Here is a 19,220-nt window from a genome sequence, read left to right as displayed (position 1 = left end):
GGAGAATAATTAGAAAGCCCTGAAGGAGGCCCTGGAGGAGATAGAAAGTGACAGTGAAGAAAATACTGAAATGCTTTACTTTCATGTGGAAGTCTGTACAGAGAAACCTGGGCCTCTTTCTACTTCTATCTCATGCATTTTACAAAAGCAAGAGTTGGACACTTAATGACTAATTCCATATTCACACCTGAGTAAGCTGAATCAGGCTGTCTCCTGATCTGTCCTTCTCACTAAGATGATTTACAAATAATAGAGTCTTTAAGAGAGGAACAAGAAAAGAAAGCTTCAGAAAGTTCAGATTAACCTTGTCTAAAATGAGATTGTAACATATTGCTTTTGCAGTCTGCTTTATTTCTGCCTAATTCTCAAATTTTGATGATGCCTGAGCTCTATTACAGGGAAAGTTCGCACCACGTTCTCCCATTGAGATTTTAATTTAATCCTCTTCTGTTGTTTTCTTTAATTTGAAACAAGTCATTGAAGCCTTCAAGGGCAGTTTTTCAAATTCTGCCTGAGAGAAAAAACCTATGTGCAGTCAAAGCAAATTTCTCCACCATCAAGACCTCTTCCTGAACAGCAACAACACAGGAGAGATTTCTATTAGAAGTAAATGGTGAATCATAGACTCATAGAATAGTTAAGGTTGGAAAGGACCTCAAGATCATCAAGTTCCAACCCCACTGCCACGGGCAGGGACACCTCCCACTAAACCATGTCACCCAAGGCTCTGTCCGACCTGGCCTTGAGTGAAGTGTTTTCCTGTTCTTTCTCTTCTCTTTTCTCTCATCAGGTTTTGAGTGGAGTCTTTGTCTAAAGACACGGTCCTTTGAAAAAGCTGTTTCTGAACTGTGCCTTTCTGCAAAAGTTAGAAGCTCCTCTGAAGTGTAATTGCTGAAGCAACTTGCAACACACAGAGCTTAGAGATCTAACTTTTTTGCTGCTGGGTACCAGACTACCCCTCTCTCATTTGCAGTAACAGGACAAGGTTGACCTTTTCAAATCCTGTGAGGAAACTGTGCTAAACAGACAAGCTGAAAGTAATTTCCTTAGCAACATAAGGTGAGGGCATACTGATTGGATTGGCAAATTACATTTATGTTTAGTCTAAATTTATTTCAAAAAACTATGATATGGATATATTACCCATCACGCAGCTGGTGATGATTTTCAAACAGCAGCACCAGATTACTAGGATTTCAGTGACGGTAAAAGTGAATGCACCCCTAGACCTTATCTACTTAATATATCCTACAGGCTCTAACCCAGCATCCCTATTCAAGGGGGTCACCCTTCCACAAGAACTGCCCTAGAGAAGCTCCCAGTGGTTGTACAGTGGCTCCAAAAGTGTCATCACACACATGCCAGCCTTCTCTACCCTCTTAGTGACATCAACACACAATGATGTCATCATTCATGGATTGGCTTTCTGGCTAGATTGGGGAAGGTGGACTAATCCAGAGCTCAATTTAACTCCACAGCTGCAAACCCAAAAATGAACTGAACACTTGTTATTACTGAAGGCCACACTGTAATAAAGAAAACTTTCATCCTTCATTTGTGGGAAGAAGTTTTCTTAATAGACCATTCAAACTCATATTCATGATTCTGCTACCCCTGATACTTACAAAATGATTTCAAAGGGCTGTATAAAAACGGTGCATACAAGACACCTTCTGTAATATGCTTAAACTCTAAATCATAATGAAAGATTTTATTTGACTGAATGCAAAATCTTCTTAGACTCTATGCTGAGGAATTCCAGACTTTACTTGGGTGTCTACATAAATTGCCACTATATGAATCAATTACCCACCTGTACTTTCAGTAAAATTATTTGCCTGGGAGATATGGCACTCAGTTTTCTTAGTATGTAAATGATTTGGCTGTGCCCTGCCCAGAGTCCTCCCCAATCCCACAGGTATTTGCAGTTTTAAGACATGGTGTAGGAAATAATTCTAAGTGAACATAAAGACGTTTTTCAGATGAGGACAAGGAGACATGAAAGCAGCACACAGATCTTCCAGGTGGGCTGTTTGCAGGCATGCTGTTTTGTGAATGTAGGGTCTGGATAGAAATCAGAAAGAGTGCCACTTGAGCCTGAAGCCCTCTGCTCCCTAATCTTGAGGCTTTGAGACAAATCATTCAGCTGTGTGACTGATTTGCATCCAAATCATTTTCTATGTATGAACACAGAACCACTTTCTATTAGTCCATCTCTTTTGTTCCTTAGCTTAATATTCCCTTCCCTCCTCCAAACCCCTCTCCACCAGTTTAACCCTCTCTCACACAAAAAAATAGTGAAATAAATTACTATTACACAAAGGGAAATGTGTAGGGTGCTATAAGGATTCAGCATGGAGCCTACTGGAGTGAGCCACTAATGAGTTACAAAAGATTTGCACAAGCTCCAGAAAGACAAAAAGGAAGAAGGAGGGAGAGTGCCTATCTGCCTTGGCTGAATGGAAAGGTACCACAAAAGAGGCTCTTCAAATATCCTTTGGAAAATGGGAAGTTAGCCCAACAGAAGCTAGTGGTAGGGAACAATAATGTAAAACAAAAATGAAGATGGTTTAGCTGAGGGATTTGGTGGAGAGATTAGCCAAAGGCATAACACAAAAATAAATAAGAAGAAATTACTTAATTATAAGAGGCGTAAGCAGGCTGTGAGAGAATCAAAAGGCTCGGTGGAGTACCAGGGAGTAATGGGAACAATTAAAGGGGATAAAGACATTGCAGGGAAATTAAATGATCTATTTGCATGTCTCTGCCACCAGTCATTTTGAAGAGATACATGGATAATAAAGCTGAGGGACTGTTGGAAAATAAGGGGTCAAATAAGATATGCTGCAAAAAAAGCAATACATTTGGGAGAAAACATTAGTAAAGGCTTTTGACATTACTCTCTCTGAACAGTTTCATGCAGGCTTTGTTTTAGGCATGCTAGGGAAATTAATTGGATTATTCAGATGGTTAAGAGTATGAACATAGGGAAGTACTGGCAGCTGAAGCCATTAAGATAATTTGGCAGTAAGCAAAAACAGTCACTAGAAGTCCTGACTGTCCCACAAGACAGCAGGCTAACAAAGTCTGGACCAGTGTCATTATCCTGGCAGTTACAGACAACTCTGCTTAATATTCCTGAGTTAGTATGCGGTAAGAGTCCCTCTCCTATACTTACTTAAAAGGTGGCCAAATCTGAATAACATTCAGCAAGCTGCAAACATGGCAGAGATGCAAATCAGGTAAGAGACCACATCTCGCTTTGTTCCCTCTCCAGACAGTAAATCACCAATGAAGAGCTTTTAGTGGAGTCAGAGGTGGTACTGCCCTGCAAGGAGGATTCCCACTGGGAGAAAGCACATAAGAGGAAAAGGAAGGACTAGAAAAACATCTTCAGGTTGCCCAAATTATTTGAGCTAATCCAAGCTGAAGCAGCTAGCTGCACCTTGAATCCTGTGTTCAGTTCTGGGCCCCTCATTACAAGAAAGATATTGAGGTGCTGGAGCATGTCCAAAGAAGGATAACAAGCGGGTGAAGGGTCTGGATTACAAGTATCATGAGGAACAGTTTATAGAACTGGGGTTGTTTACTCTGGAGAAGACGAGGCTGGGGGTAGACTTTATAGGTCTCTACAACTACCTGAGAGGAGGTTGTAGCAAGGTGGTTGTCAGTCTTTTCTCTCAAATAACAAGGGATAGGTCAATAGGAAATGGCCTCCAATTGCACCACAGAAAGTTTAGATTGGGTATTAGGAAAAATTTCTTTACTGAAAGGGTTATGAAAGATTGGATCAAGCTGCCCAAGGAAGTGGTTTACTCACCATCACTGGAGGTACTTAAAACGTGTAGATGCAGCACTTACGAGACATGGTTTAGTGATGGCCTTGGCAGTGTTAAGTTTGCAGTTGGACTCTATGATCTTTTCCAACCTAAATGATCCTATGATTCTATGAAAGCCTTAGAAAAGGAGATGTGGAGAACACAGCAGATCAGCGCTGGTGGACGAGGGAGAGCCCAGGAAGGAATATATTTCATAGAATCATAGAGTCATAGAATAGTGTCGTCGTTTAAACCCAGTCAGCCATAAATCACGCAGTCACTCTCTCACACACCCCCCCCCCACACACACACCCCTCTTCTTGCCCTCCCCCTGCTCATGGAGGGATAGGGAGGAGAATCAAAAGAATGCAACTCCCACGGGTTGAGATAAGAACAGTTTAGTAACTAAGGTATAACACAGATCACTACTGCTACCACCAATGACAACAATGATAAAGGAAATAACAAGGGAAGAGAATACAACACCTCAGCACCAGATGACCGATAACTCACCCCACCCCGCCCGACAGAGCACCGGGTGATACCTCGTCCAACCCTGCAGTGCCCTAACCCTTCCAGGTAACTCCCAGTTACATCCTGGGCATGACATGCTGTGGTATGGAATACCTCTTTGGTTAGTTTGGGTTAGGTATCCTGTCTTTGCTTTCTCCCGGCTTTCCCTCCTCCCTGGCAGAGCATGAGACTCAGAAAGTCCTTGGTCAGACTAAAACATTTGAGCAGTAACTAAAAGCATCAGTGCTATCAGCACCGTTCCCAGGCCAAAAGTCAAAAACACAGCACTGCACCAGCTACCAAGGAGAAAAAATGACTGCTACTGCTGAACCCAGAACAAATAGTTAGGGTTGTAAAGGACCTTAAGATCATCTAGGTCCACCAGCCTGGCTTTGAACACTGTCAGGGATGGACTATTTACCACTTCTTTGGGCAATCTGTTCCAGTGCCTCACTACCCTCACAATATAGAACCTGCTCCCACACAAAGACAAGGTACACCGTTCATGGAAAAGCCCTTGGAATCCAGTCATTATTGGGTTTTGATCTGTTGTTCATATGAAGTAATTTATTTCAGTAGACTAAATTCTTCTTTCTACTCATCAAATATTGATAAGAAAACCCCAACATCTATTCATGTGTTCTTTGAAAATATCTGTTTTTTTTTAATACATGTATTTATTTTAGAAATATAAAACTCACTCAGCTGGAAAAAACACTGGAAATTACTGACATACAGTCCTTGAGGATGCATGTCTCAGAGGAGCTCACAGCTGACTCATGCATTGAAAAGGGCTTGTTTGTCTCATCTGTGTGAGGTCTGAATAGTGCATATGTGCACAGAAATTAGCAGGGTTTTTCTGCGATTCACAGAGAAAATGGGTTTCATTCACAGCAAATGTTCACAGCAAGTATTTTGACCAGGCATAGGTAACTTCCTTCATAGAACAATCCAAAGCCATTTAAACTTGTTAGTTGCAAAAATATGAACAATTCACTAGCAGGAAAAATGGAGGAATTCTTACACAACACTATGAGATGTTTTTGTCTTATTTTGTAGGGTACCAACCTCTTGTTTGTCACGGCCAAGTTAAGTTACAGAATTTTCTATTTCTTTGTAGAACCAGAATATATGCACATAAAACTCCTACTGAGTAAAGCACAGGTTGCATTAAGTTAATGTCATAGCTCCAAATTATTCTTCTGTCACATCCAGTGTAGCTATCTTTGGTTGTTCCAGTATGTCAGCTTCAGACAGGCATCTCTCCTGTTTTGTAATGAAAAGATAACAAGTTTTTTCCCCACAGCATCTGTGTAAGTCTATAAATAAAATTCCCAAGTAACTTTACATCCAGGATAACAGACTGGATAGATAAGTGTACTGATTTTTTATTTCTGAAGTGCTCAGTGCAACAATGCGCTAGATACAAAGAATAGCATTGACCAAGCTGAGACCTGAACTGTGTTTAACAACATTAGAAAGCTACTGCTTAGCTTATAACTGAACAGAGGCCAGTCACCCACAGATATCTGTCTGGCCTTGAATTCCTGCTTGGAGTGAGCTGGAAGCCTCTGCCATTGCCAGTGAAGGGGAAATGTGCCACAGAATCGGTTTATTCTTTTATCATGCAAAAATTGCCTCTCAGTGTCTTTCCTAAAGATATAAAATTATTCATATTGTTATATTTCTGTGGAAGTTCTTCTATATACAAGTATTATGAGGTTTTTTGCTGTCACTTTCCACTTCAGTTGAACTCCATAGCAACCAATAGCCCCTGAATTGCATGCTCTGCATTCAAGTCTGCATTACGAATCTCCTCCTACATACACTCATTCATATTGTGGGCATCCTTGCCAAATGGATACCTTGTTCCTGATGTTAATGTGACTGTGCAAGGACCCTTTCTTATGTGGAATCTGGCTGAAAAAAGGGGACCTTCACAGCCCCTGTGCTTGCTGCTGGAGAGTGCAGGTGGCTGGGGCTCTTAAAACCCATGATAGGACCAGCTTCCACCAGAGAACTATGAAGGGGATGGGGAGGTGACACCTGCTCTTCCCTTCGCCTCAGCCCAGGGAGGTGTCACCCCGTCTAGCAAGGAATCAGACCAAGATAAAGCACTCCTGAGAGTTTCAAAAATCCCTACATGAGCTCTCCAGGGACTTGATCCCAAATGAAGCAGGCAAACGATTGCAAACTATCACAGCACAGACTGCTCCTAAGGGGTCCACACGGGTACAGTAGTTCTGCCCAACCATCAGGCTTACGGCTTGGCTGGGCTCCAGCATGAGTGCTCAGTGCTGTGCAGGGTGAAGCCTCTCAAGAGCAGTGTGCAGCTCTACTTTGTAGCCTGCTGCTGAAAGGAAAGGCCGGAGATGAATCTCAGGTGCAACACAGCTGCTCCTCCAGCCGTGGATTTGTTTTATTCCTTCAAGAGTTAAGTATTTCTGAGCTACACACCGGTGATTTTCTTGCCTTTTTTGCTCCTAGAACAATGTCATGCTTGCAAACTGCAGATTTCTCTGTTGAGAAGGAATAAGTGACAATCATAGGCAGTGTTTTATAATACCGTGGAAATTATCAAAAGCCCTATGCTACAACCCCTAAATGCAATCAATAAATCAGTTCTACAGCAGAGCCAGTGGAATAATTTGCCTGGATAGTCCCAAATGCAATGTCCCCTGAGAGAAGCATGGGAAAGGTGAGCAGAGAATGCATTCCAGGATGAGCACAGTTAGCGAGTCTGTGGTAGTTTCAAGTTAGTGGTCTCCACTGTTAGCTGGAGACATGTGGGAGCAGATTGATAGTCACAGTTCAAGACACTGTTAGGTAGTTTTTATGCTCCTATTGAGATCTTACTGATGTTATGACACTGTCCCCTGAAAGCACATCTGCAGTAATAATGAAAAAAATGAATGCTGGTACAGGAATTGCTTATGGTTAGAAGCATTAGGATTGATGACTTCTGTTGTTTTACTTTATTCTGTTTGTTTGCATAGCCTTATTCTCTTCTGGCACTGAAATCCATCCTTGCATCATACTCAGCTATTTGCTCTATTTCTTGCACCATTGAGTTCCACAAGTTAATTTTTCATTACTGAAAGGGAAAGGATATTCTTTTGAACATTATGAAGCTACTGTTTAATCACAGAAAGCAATTACACAGCTGCTTTGTTCTGTTATTAGAAGGTACAAATGGCACCACCGATTCGGTCCCCCTGTTATCATGTTTCTCTGTGTTATTCCACTATATCTCCTTTAGCTATAAATCTATGGCATCTTCAGCACCTTTCCATCTGAACTAACCTGGGACTTTTTGTCTCCTTCTGATGTGATTACCTCCCTTGTTCATAATGTTAATGAATTCCTTGCATTGCCCTTTTTCTTTTTTTTTTTTTTGACAATTATTTTTTACATCCCCTTCTTTTTGAGATAATACAATGTAAAATTAATTCAATATTCAAAGTGAGTTTGGAATACCAACATACACGAAAGAATGTGTTATCTTTTCCTATTTGTTCTCCATCTCCTTAATGCAGCCTAACATCTAATTAACTTTTCTGTCCACCTCTGCACAATAAGTGCGCTTCTTAATTGTGCTGTCTATACTGACATGATGTTTTTCTTAAAAGGTTAAAAGTAGTTGAAAACCCAGAAGAAACTGCATAGAGTTAAGAGATTTGCATACTAGATTTGGCAACATATTAAAATCCAACTTGTTCTTGCACTGCACTTGGACTTCTTTGCATATTAAATGTTGATTTTATAGGTCATTCTAGAGTTCTCCACAACTTCTGCTAATCTTCACTAACTTACACAACTTTCCGTTTACTTTTTGTCACATCACCACCCAAAGAATATTACTGCTGGATATTATGTTAACATAATTTTGCCACTTACAAATCCTACTTTATGCCTGAAGTATCAGTGCCGTTTTTATGTGCAGGGCAAGAATTCACCTGCATATTTATTAACTTTTCTGAAAAGAGTTTAAAACAAACTTCACAGGAAGATTTTTTATTAGCTAACAAGACAGAATACTTAAGCCTTTTATTTCTGCAATGCTAAAAAAGTCATCTAATTGTCCTTTTGACACCAGTCATTCTTACAGCAAACCTTGCTGATGACTTGATGAAATAGTAAAGTTAATATCAAATAATAGCTTACCAATGCATATATTCTGAGAGCACTGAGTTCAGAACTACAAAAATCATATAATTGCTTGTGGCTATTCAGATGGCACCTGTTTATTCACACAGCACTTATCAATCCAGAAAGATTTGAAAAATGTAGCAGAATGCCTGGAATTTCATTCAGAAACCCACTTTTCTCTATCTCCATTGGAAAGTTTGACTATTCAGCTAATAAAAAGACTCCTTCTGTGCACTTGAAGTTACAGTAATGAACTTTCAGTTGGTAATCCTAAACTGACAATGAACCCAAAAGGTACTGTGTAAAGTCACCTCTTTACTTCTAGTACCTAGTGTGAAACCTCTATGAACCTCTAAGGTCAGAGGAGAAATCTGGTCCATCTGAAGCTCAGATTTTCAAAGCCAGTGTAAAATTGGTGTGCTTGAAAGTTTAAAGTTAAAACATGCCTGTGAAAGCATTTCATATTTTGCAAGAAATTTTACTGATCGGTCCATTTTTCTTGTGTTTGGAACTGTGGGAGGTACATTTGATTCTACAGGATGAAAAAAAAGTCAGAAAAATTCATAGGAAAACTGGAAAACTAAGTGAGTCTAGGCTGTCAGCAAGAGGTTGCATCAGGCTCAAGAAATAATGATTTATGCAGTAGAAAGAGCAGATCTGAGCTGATTATGGTGAAAAACCACAGTAAACTGAGACTTAGTTACGGGTAGTGAGCTGGACATGAAATTTCAGGCACTGTGCATGATGGTGACAGTTGTGCACTCTTATTTCCCTAACAAAAGCTGAATATGAAGAAGAAAAAGAAAAATACAATATTTCAGTAGACTTTAAGTCAGCGTGACATCATCCTCGGCCTGTGTGAAATGCATGCACACACAGACTGCTGCAGACCTCTCAGCAGTAGCATGTCTAGAAATGGTTCACACAAAGATGTCGGAAAACGGCCTGTGCATCTTCATCAGCAAAATCATCCCGTGGCAATAATGTGTGTCTCCACATACAGATTTATAAAGTAATTTTGTTATCACCACAAGGTATAATGGAGAACCAGAGAAACCAAGTTTTGTCTCTCAGGAGGAATAGAAGAGAAAAACAGGGCAAGTATAGGTAGTCAGCAACAATGCCACAGTGAAAACAAAGGAATAATTTGCAAAGAAAGCAATCAATCAGGAACATCACAGTCTCTAAACTTACAACATTTCTCTAGTTAAAATATCATTTTAACTATCATAATATAAAGTATGAAGTAAAAATGATGTCTTTAAAAAGGTTGGAGAAGCTCAGTGGTCCCTATGCCTGTTTGGTGGAGAGCATAATAGGGCTTTGCTAGAACAAGAAGAACAGACCGATGAAGCCATGTTGAATGTCATCACCAAAGGCAAATAATCAAAGCTGAATCTCTTTAGAGATATTGGGTAAGAGATTATCAAGACATGAGAAGAAGTGGCAAATAAAAGAAATGCAAGTGCACCTTATCAAATATCTAAAATGGCTATTAAATCAGGCAAATAAGCATATACCTGTGCTTATGCTTGTACTTAAATCCAGACATTGAAAATAGCAGACATTAAAAAGGTGTACAAAAGTGATGTCAATCTCAAAAAGGGTTATAAATTATTTTAGTTGTAGCCCTTCGAGGTAAATAAAGGACAGACATATTCTAATCATTTCTTATAAGCAAATGAAAAGATCTGTCAAACATTACATATCAAAGAGATTTCCCACTCAAACAACAGGCAACCTTGATATAGCTGGTAAAATGGAGGAACTTGGTATTATTGGTGTAGAAACGATCACTGGGGAATTCCAAATAGGTGTTACGAAGATTCATACGGCAGCAGCCTAGCTAAAATTAACTGCATATCTCTTCAGAAACAAGAATGAAGAAAATTTGCTGTAATGATTCAACTGAGCACAGGAGAAGAACCAGAAAATAAAGTGAACCTGTGTGGATTTATGAAATAGGCTGTTAAATGTGTATTGGATCATGGTGCTGCCAGCCACAAAGAAACTTCTTTGCAGTTGTGCTGAAAAGGATATGCAGTACCATGAAGCTCAATGAAAATGAGTAGTTTTACACCCTAGCCACTTTTAAGTGCATTGTGTTTCATGCAACTTCATTGAAGGAAGTGAAGGTATGAATAGCAACGACCATTCCCCCTAAGAAAACAGATTTTGTTTGTTCCCAGAAATCATACTGAAGGTGTAAAAGAGGCAAATCTGTTGAAAACCCCAGAGTTTACAGAATCTTTAATGGGATAAAACCATAATGCAACCAAAGCAACAATGAGGAGTCTGGTCAAATGTCACCAATGGCATTAGAAAAAGGTATATCTCCTTACTCACATTGTTCAGGCTTCTCTCAGACCTCACTGGGTATTGGACCTCCCATGTGGAAAACAGATGACAGCAGTTTCTTTGGGACATCTGGATTCCACAGACACATGACTCTCTAGTATGTCAATCAACAAACGACTGCTAAAGAATGAATTTTATAAGTAGCTAGTAGAAAACAGAAGTTATGGAAGACACCATGATTCTGAATCATACTACATTTTAGTAGAAACCTTAGGAATTTAATTCTATAGGCATTATGAATGATAACTGCTTCTGTAATGACTCCAGTGAGTGAGGTAATTGCTCTCTTTGAAGGGCAATTGGTGAATACAGAAATCAAGTGTCATCAGCATTATATTATGTAGCATTACTAGCTTTTTACTAAGTGTATTTTTGTGTGGATGACAGCAATGGAGCAAAAGAGGTCTGCCTAAAGGAAGACAAAACTCTTTTTCTGTGTATTTTACTAACGCTTATGCAGAATAGGCTGGGTAAGGAGAATAAAAATTGCTTAGATCCAGAGAATTTCCTTGGATGTATGGGGTTTCTTTGACAAAATAGTTCTTTGGAATGTTTTTTTTCTTCTCTTATTTGTTTTCATTTTTCCCTCGAAGCTGCAAAATATGGTTTTCTGAGAAAATTGCAGGACAAAAGGAAAAGAGGTGACCTTGGAAGGAGTCCCCTGAAATTCTTCCAAAGAGCAACCTGAACAAATTAATGTGAATGGCCCAGCCCACTTACAAATACAATTGTGTTTAGACTGCCTTTCTCAAAGCAGATAAAGCAATCATGGAACAAAAATATTAAAATGCAGGCTGAAAATTGAAAATTAGAAACTACCAGGGTTACAGTTGTCCTCAAAATGCCCCCTGTGCAGGATCAGTGGACAAAATACGCTTTAATAGATTTGTAAAGTATGATTTCAGATATCATGATCACAAAGGGAAAAGGGAAAGCATATTTTAAAACTCCAGACTGATTCTTCATAATTTGTGAGTACTTCTATTTCTGTGAATGCAGTAGCATGGTACATAATTTCCTCATTAAAAGAAAAGGAAAAGAAAAGAAAAGAAAAGAAAAGAAAAGAAAAGAAAAGAAAAGAAAAGAAAAGAAAAGAAAAGAAAAGAAAAGAAAAGAAAAGAAAAGAAAAGAAAAGAAAAGAAAAGAAAAGAAAAGAAAAGAAAAGAAAAGAAAAGAAAAGAAAAGAAAAGAAAAGAAAAGAAAAGAAGAATAGGCAATCTACCGGAAACATTTAATCAATGCTTTACTTCTATTTTATTGTCAGGTTTTGAAACCTTGAGTTTCTGAAGCAAACACTGCCATTTAACCAAGATTGCTGATTCCATGACCTAACAGCATGAAGGCTTTTTCCTGGATGGGATGAAGTTGAAATCCCAGATGGGCAGAAATAGAATTGTATTGAATACATGTCATGGAGAAAGGAAGTCCAGCATGGTATCCCTTATTCCCCTGAAGCCAGTGCAATTTTTTGGTATGTGCCAGCAATTCCCATTAGGGTGCAGATTAGTATTGAGGGTGCAGTGTGGTCCTTGCCTTGGAGTAGTAATGCTATGTTATTATTTTGGCAGACTATCGAATTTTCTCAGGAATTGCCAGCGAAAAACAATTTAAGTGGCTTAGAAACCATTAAAAATCAGTTGAGCTGAAAACAGAATTTCATGTGAATTGCAATGTTAGGGATACTGAAATAAAAGTTTCATTAATTTCTTATTACAGCAGTTATCAGCAACCTCCCAAATCAATCTAACCTCTGTACAATAGAGCATACTTCTATGGCTGGATGTTTCTTCTCTGCTTTCTGGAAACCACTGTTTCAGGGTTTGCTGTTTCTGTGGCAAGGGCTGTACAGGCTTCTAAACAACTGGAAACTGTGCAATGATAATGTAATGATTTATACTTTTCTATCCCTTTATATTGCTTTTTATTGTAAAGCTAATGTAATTTTTAAAGTCTTTTTTTCATACTCCTAATAAGAATTCTTACATACTACAGAGAATTACTGAATAAACTTGATTAATTGAACTACTCTTTCAATTATAAATAATTGCTCATGGAGTGACATATGTAACAATTTAGTACAGAAAATAATAGACAAATTTTTAGTGCTTTTGAACTCAATACACAATAGCATCCTGCCAGACCCCATGTTAGTATTGTAGGAGGCAGCTCTGGAACCAGATAGTTGGAGCAAGCAGGATCTTTACTCCAAACACAAGCAGTAGAGACCGCTGAAATAAAGATTCAGATAGTAGGGAAGCCCTGTTTTGTCAAATGTCAAAGGAAAAAGAGGCCAAAAGAGGATCAGCAGACATTGCAAGTCTAGTAACAAGGCCTTGAGAAAAGTGCCAGAAGGAAAACTTCAATATTTAAGGAAAATGGGGAAGCCTAAAACAAATAAGTCACTCCTTGTTATTTACATCCTCTTTGTTTTCTGTAAAAAAGTTGCATGCAGTGATTGGTACAAGCTTGTTTACAAAGAAACACAAAAGTCACAATTAATTTTCCTTGAGATGTAATTGGTTTTATGGTCAAAAAGTAAGGGAAGACACAGTGTTTGTAAGAATTAATATATAAAAGCTACAATTTGGTATCAAGGGATGACTTGTTAAAATTGCAGGGTTAACACTACATCAGGTGTCCTTTTTTGTCTGTTTTTATCTCACAGTTTAGACTGTGTTGAAAGCACAACCTTACATTTGTTAAAACAGCAGAATTCATGTGCTTAAAAACAATACTAGTACATCTTTTCATTCAATGCTTTGACTTCACAAGTACGTTACTAAGAAGGCCTTATGTCAGTATCAGAGAAAAACCACAAGAGACCAAGTCTTTGCAAAATGAATCCCAATATGCTGCAGTTAGTTTCACTCCACAAAAATGCAAAAAAAGCAGAGAGATGCCTGTCTCTTTTTTCTCCCTGATGTGGCAGAACTCTCCAACACTCCATTCCATTGCATTCAGTTGACTTAACTTAGGTTATTGTTTTGCAATTTTATTATCTATCAACAGTCCTCAACAGTCAAGTAAATGCACTGGATTTATTTCTGCACAATAAGTATTTTAAACCATAAGGTACATAGCAAATGTCTAATGTGAAACATTTAAATATTCTCATTGCTGCATTTTGTCCCCATAGTTGAATTTGCTGGGGTTGCTCGCATATATGCATTGCTGCTTCAGATTTCATGAAAGAAACTTTTCTTTGTCTTCTTGCTCTTTGGAAACGAGTGAAGCCTTTTACATACATGCTTTTGAAAGAATAAGATAAGGAGGCTCTCTGGCTTCAGCCATGCAATCTTCTAACTCATAGTTTCATGCAAGTCAGAAAAGACTTTTAGTTCACCTATTCTGACCTAGTCATGTGCATTACTTTTACTAAAGGCCCCACAACATGACTGTAGGCATGAATTCCGTCATTTTTCATTCCAGAAGCAGGAAACTGCATGACAGAGTACAGCACTGGCACAGGGGGACCTTGTGTGAGCAGGACATAGATGAACATATTCCTTCCCTCTTCAGTGTCTGCGGCACTTCATTCCTGTACCCTGCCACTACCCTGGTCCCAGCCAGAGCCTCTCCTCAGATGACACAGCTAATTAAGGTGCAGTGCTATAAATCACACCTGCTTCTCAATGATGGGCACTTCTTCCAGCATAACTATTTCCATTTTCATACTTTGTTTCACTTTCCAGTGTATTCACTGGAAAGAAGTGCCCTTCTTAACTGCTCAGCACCACCATCCTGGCAAACAGTTGTTTTCTTAACATACCATTAGTATAGTATCACTTCTTATCTTTCTGAGTACCTCAGGGTAACAAAATAACCAGTTTTTAATTGAAGATGCATTTGTAGACACTTACCTTTGGCCTTTGGGAGAGCAGCCCTGCAGAGAAGGACTTGGGGGTGTTGGCTGATGAGAAAATGAACATGAGCTGGCAGTGTGAGCTTGCAGCCCAGAAAGCCAACCGTATCCTGGGCTGCATCAAAAGGAGCATGACCAGCAGGTCAAAGGAGGTGATCCTGCCCCTCTGCTCTGCTCTCGTGAGACCTCACTTGGAGTATTGTGTGCAGTTCTGATGTCCTCAACATAAAAAGGACATGGAACTGTTGGAACAAGTCCAGAGAAGGGCCACGAGGATGATCAGGGGACTGGAGAACCTCCTGTATGAAGATAGGCTGAGAAAGTTGGGGCTGTTCAGCCTGGAGAAGAGAAGGCTGTGTGGAGACCTCATAGCAGCCTTCCGGTATCTGAAGGGGGCCTATAGGGATGCTGGGGAGGGACTCTTCATTAGGGACTGTAGTGATAGGACAACAGATAACGGGTTCAAACTTTTTCTACTGTGAGGGTGGTGAGGCACTGGAATGGGTTGCCCAGGGAAGTTGCGTATGCTCCATCCCTGGCTGTGTTCAAGGCCAGGCTGGACAGAGCCTTAGGTGACACGGTTTAGTGTGAGGTGTCTTTGCCCATGGCAGAGGCTTGGAACTAGATGATCTTAAGGTCCTTTCCAACCCTGACTCTTCTATGATTCTTTGGGGGAGAAAAAAGTAGGCAAAAGGGTTTGTCCTGATTAGCCTCATGCAAGAGCTGGACCAGGACTGCAGTATCTCTGTGGGTCAGTGGAAGCCAGTTCAGTTTCCTTCTGCTTTATTTTTTCATCCTAGTGTGTTAGGACCCAGTTTAGAGCTGATAGCAAAAATTGTAAAAATTCACATGGAAAATTCATATGGAAGATTGGCTGCTGGTGAGCACAATTGGCTAGTGCAAATGCAATATCCACTTAGATACATCATGCAGTAAATATCAGCCACTTCAACAATCATGGTCTGGATTGACTGAGTAAAAGCTTTGATGCAGCTGCATTTTATATCTATGCATTTTATTATGTTTGACATTTGCCTGTACATTACCTCTCTGCATTAGATGTTAATATAACCTTTGCTACTTGCTGTCTTTCCCTGACTTTAATGAAGTTGAATGAGATAGCACAGTAAACCTCTTAAAGTTCAAACCCGCTCTACTAAGGCAGTATTTTTGGCTTGGTAGGTTCACTAGTATTCAAGATCAGCATTTAATATCCTGGAGACTACATGCTCAGTCAGCTGTGCCAGTACCATACCCTCGTGTATTTCAGAGCTAAGATGAAAGTGCCTTTACACTAATTAAATTTCCTTGGACATAAGGATGTGGCTGTTGATCGGCAGGGCCAGCAAGAGCTCTGAGGGCCCTCCTTGTGCTATTCTTCTTGACAGCAGCCAACAGGACAGTCTATGTGGCTCTTGCATAAACTAGAGCATTCCCTCCATGAACACTATGCCTGTACTGTGACATTTCACAGCCAATCTCAGTACTTCACAAGCTCCCTCCCATGGGAAAACTCTGAAAACGTCTGAAAATAAGACAAACACAACCATTCTCGCTGCATCTGTATACTCCTGACAGGGTATTTGCTCACCAATACTTTCCTCAATTCTCAGAACTTCTTTTACTGAAGTCAGGGCAGAAAGTCACCTTTGGAGGACTATTTCCAAATGGGCTACATCTGGTGTCTCACAAGGCTCCTTGGCTTTTAACATGGAGTCTACATCTGATATGCCTTTGTGAAATAAACCCCCAAACGATCCTGGATTACTTTTAGATGAATCATAGAAAATGTTCTCAGAAAGAAAGTGAATATACATCAACCTGCACATACATTTTAGCAGAGAATAATAATAATAATATGCTGGAAAAAGGAAAGGCATTCAGCGCCAGCTAAGGCATACACAAACTGTCATTTTCCCTAGACTTGCAAAGCTCTATTATTCAAACAGAATTGGAAGCTTTATCAGAGTGAAACTGAGTTTAAATCGCAGAAGCCAGCTAGAAGTGGCTTACATGTAAATGGGAACCTAAGAAACAGAAAGATTTCCTACCATCCCTCCCTAGGTCAGTTTATTCCTCCTTTTTTATCTTAGTTTTCAAATGAATATTGCTGTGCATTTGGAAGCAGGATTTTTCAGCAGTCTCTCTTTCAATATAAAACACATTTCTTCTTTTGTACTTACACAACAGATGGGTAGGATTATCCCTGGGAAAACAAGGCAATGCATTCTTATTCAGAAACCTCTCAAAGCGAGAACAGCTTAGTGGATCACAGGTCCAAGATAATAGTGGATGGTGGAGATGCCTTAGATAAGGTCATCACACTCTGGAGTCAAGTTTCCTTGGCAGAAATACCTATACAAAATAAATTTTGTGTGCTAACACATATTCCAGCACTCCATAGGGGTATAGGACCATATATACTCAGTAGATTGATCTGTGCATATTTAATATACATGACTGGCATATCTTGGATTTGCTGTGAAAGGAAACCAGAAGGAAGGAAAGAGTGAAAGATTTAGCACTGATGTGGGGAGTGCAAGCTGCTGATCACACCATAGCAATGGCCTCGTGCTTGTTACCGCCTTTGTTACTTCATTCATACCTGAATATACAGTATTCAGTTCCTCTACTGATGTGGTATAAACCCGAGAGGCTTTGTGGCAGGTAGCACAGCATTATCTATGAGAAAGAACAAGGAAGGCATGGGGGTGGCTTATAACTGGAACTCAGCGAAGAAAGCCATATTGGTCTGAAAATGTAAAAAAAAGTCTTCAGCTTCCTGCTTCGTTAATTCAGAGCATCAGCTACATGTCTTGTTAAGTAGTGAGAGTACGTGCCTTGCAAAATACAAGTGAGAGTGGTTCTACTGGATCAGACCAAGGGTTCCTCTCCCCCCAAATCCTCACTGTGATAGTGGCCAGCAGCAAGTCCCTAACAAGAGGTTTGACACACAGCTGGTTGACAAGGTTAAAACAGAAAACGTACTGATTTGCCTCTGAAAACCAAATATTTCTTATATATATAGATATGTTAACTTCAAAAATATGATAGTCAGTAGCTTAGAATCTTACAGTTTCATTCAAATCCTGTATTTTGGCCCTTTAAAGATGCATCATGGAATAATATAGAGATAATCCATATAATTTTCAAATACATTGTTATTGATCACATGGCATCATAACATTACTTGGTGCTGCGATCTTTGCTACATACATACATAACTGGCACCACACATGTTAATGCATGCTCAGGCATGTACCATCCACCGTGTGTCTGCAATAGAAAAGTGGAAAAGTGATATCTTTCAATAAAGGAAATGCACCAACGACAGTATTTGCATATTATCTTTCCCTTAAAAATTAATCTTTACTGATGCAAAATGTCTCAGCATGGGCATAAAATAGGCTGCTACATAGGAAATAGTTCCAGCAGGAGTCTAACAAGACCGGCGTTGCCCTCTGTTCCCTGCTACAAGTGGAACCTCCAGGAAGTTTCCAGAGCTGAGATTATCACGGTCTGGAAGCAAGTGATAGTTGCTTTTTACTGCTTCTGTGGTTGCTGCACTTACTAAAACTGAGAGAGTGTAGTCAGAATTTAAGACAAAAAATATCCTTTTTCTCAAGGAGTGATTCCATTTTCTTTTCTTTCAGAATCAAGTCATGGCATATTAATTATTATGCTCCACCTGTTTTATTGGCTTGCCCATGTCAAAAGAGGTAAAATATCTTTTATAGAAGAGCTTTAACAATTCGATTTTTAGGCTGGTTTACTGCAATGTCTTTATTCCTTCATCCTCTTCTTTACTTCTCCACCCTGGTCTTCACGTCTGTCTGCTCTGTCAAATTTTTAGGTGCCTGTGGCAGATGGGTGTTTGTACCACTTCTTTCCACACATTGACAAGAGCATCCCAGAGGTACATGGTCAGGTCACTCTCACCCGTACAACCATGGGTACTATCTAGCTATCTCCCTCATCCTCCAGCCTCACTAGAGCAGACAAACACTCTGAAGCAAAATGACCATGGTGGGAGGGTGGAACTTAGCCCAACATGCTGTTCAGCCATTTTATAGAGATCAAGCCCACATACCATGAACATCCTAACCAAATTCATGCTGTAACACCTCTGGGATCACTCAGACTGCTGACCTGCACCAGTTCCTAAACATCCCTTGTGCTTCTCTAAGTGTGCTGCAAGTGGAAGACGCTGAACACCTACCAGTGTGTGCTGAAAAACACAAAAATTTTTATGTATAATGCAATTGATACAGAGGGCTCAGAGTTCAGAGAAAAGAATCTAAAATGAATCATGGCCTAGGAAAATAATGTATCAAAAAAATGTAATTTTAAAATTTCAAATGTATTTAATGATTCTATCTCAATATCTCCACTCTTTTCTGACATTTCTACTGTATGCAGCCTATTAAATAGCTAGTCTGAGAATTATGGTTTCTTCCTCTACTGACTCTATGCAGTCTGTTCCTGCTGCAATGCATGAATTTGCCTTAGCTCCTTTTAAT

General features: G+C 39.6%; 1 protein-coding gene across 1 annotated transcript in view; it reads right to left on the bottom strand.

Moving 5' to 3' along the window:
• The window catches only part of CLVS1 (clavesin 1), a 100,886-nt gene that overhangs the window by 64,485 nt on the left and 17,181 nt on the right, over positions 1–19,220 (bottom strand). The gene's annotated exons all lie outside the window — the stretch shown is intronic.

This window comes from Pezoporus wallicus, unplaced genomic scaffold (assembly GCF_028554395.1).
Source record: "Pezoporus wallicus isolate ANWC-B61680 ecotype Strahan unplaced genomic scaffold, APGP_CSIRO_Pwel_v1 contig_4131, whole genome shotgun sequence".
Classification (NCBI taxonomy): Eukaryota; Metazoa; Chordata; class Aves; order Psittaciformes; family Psittacidae; genus Pezoporus; species Pezoporus wallicus.
Note: the sequence above shows the minus strand (reverse complement) of the source record. Positions and strands in the feature narration are given on the sequence as shown.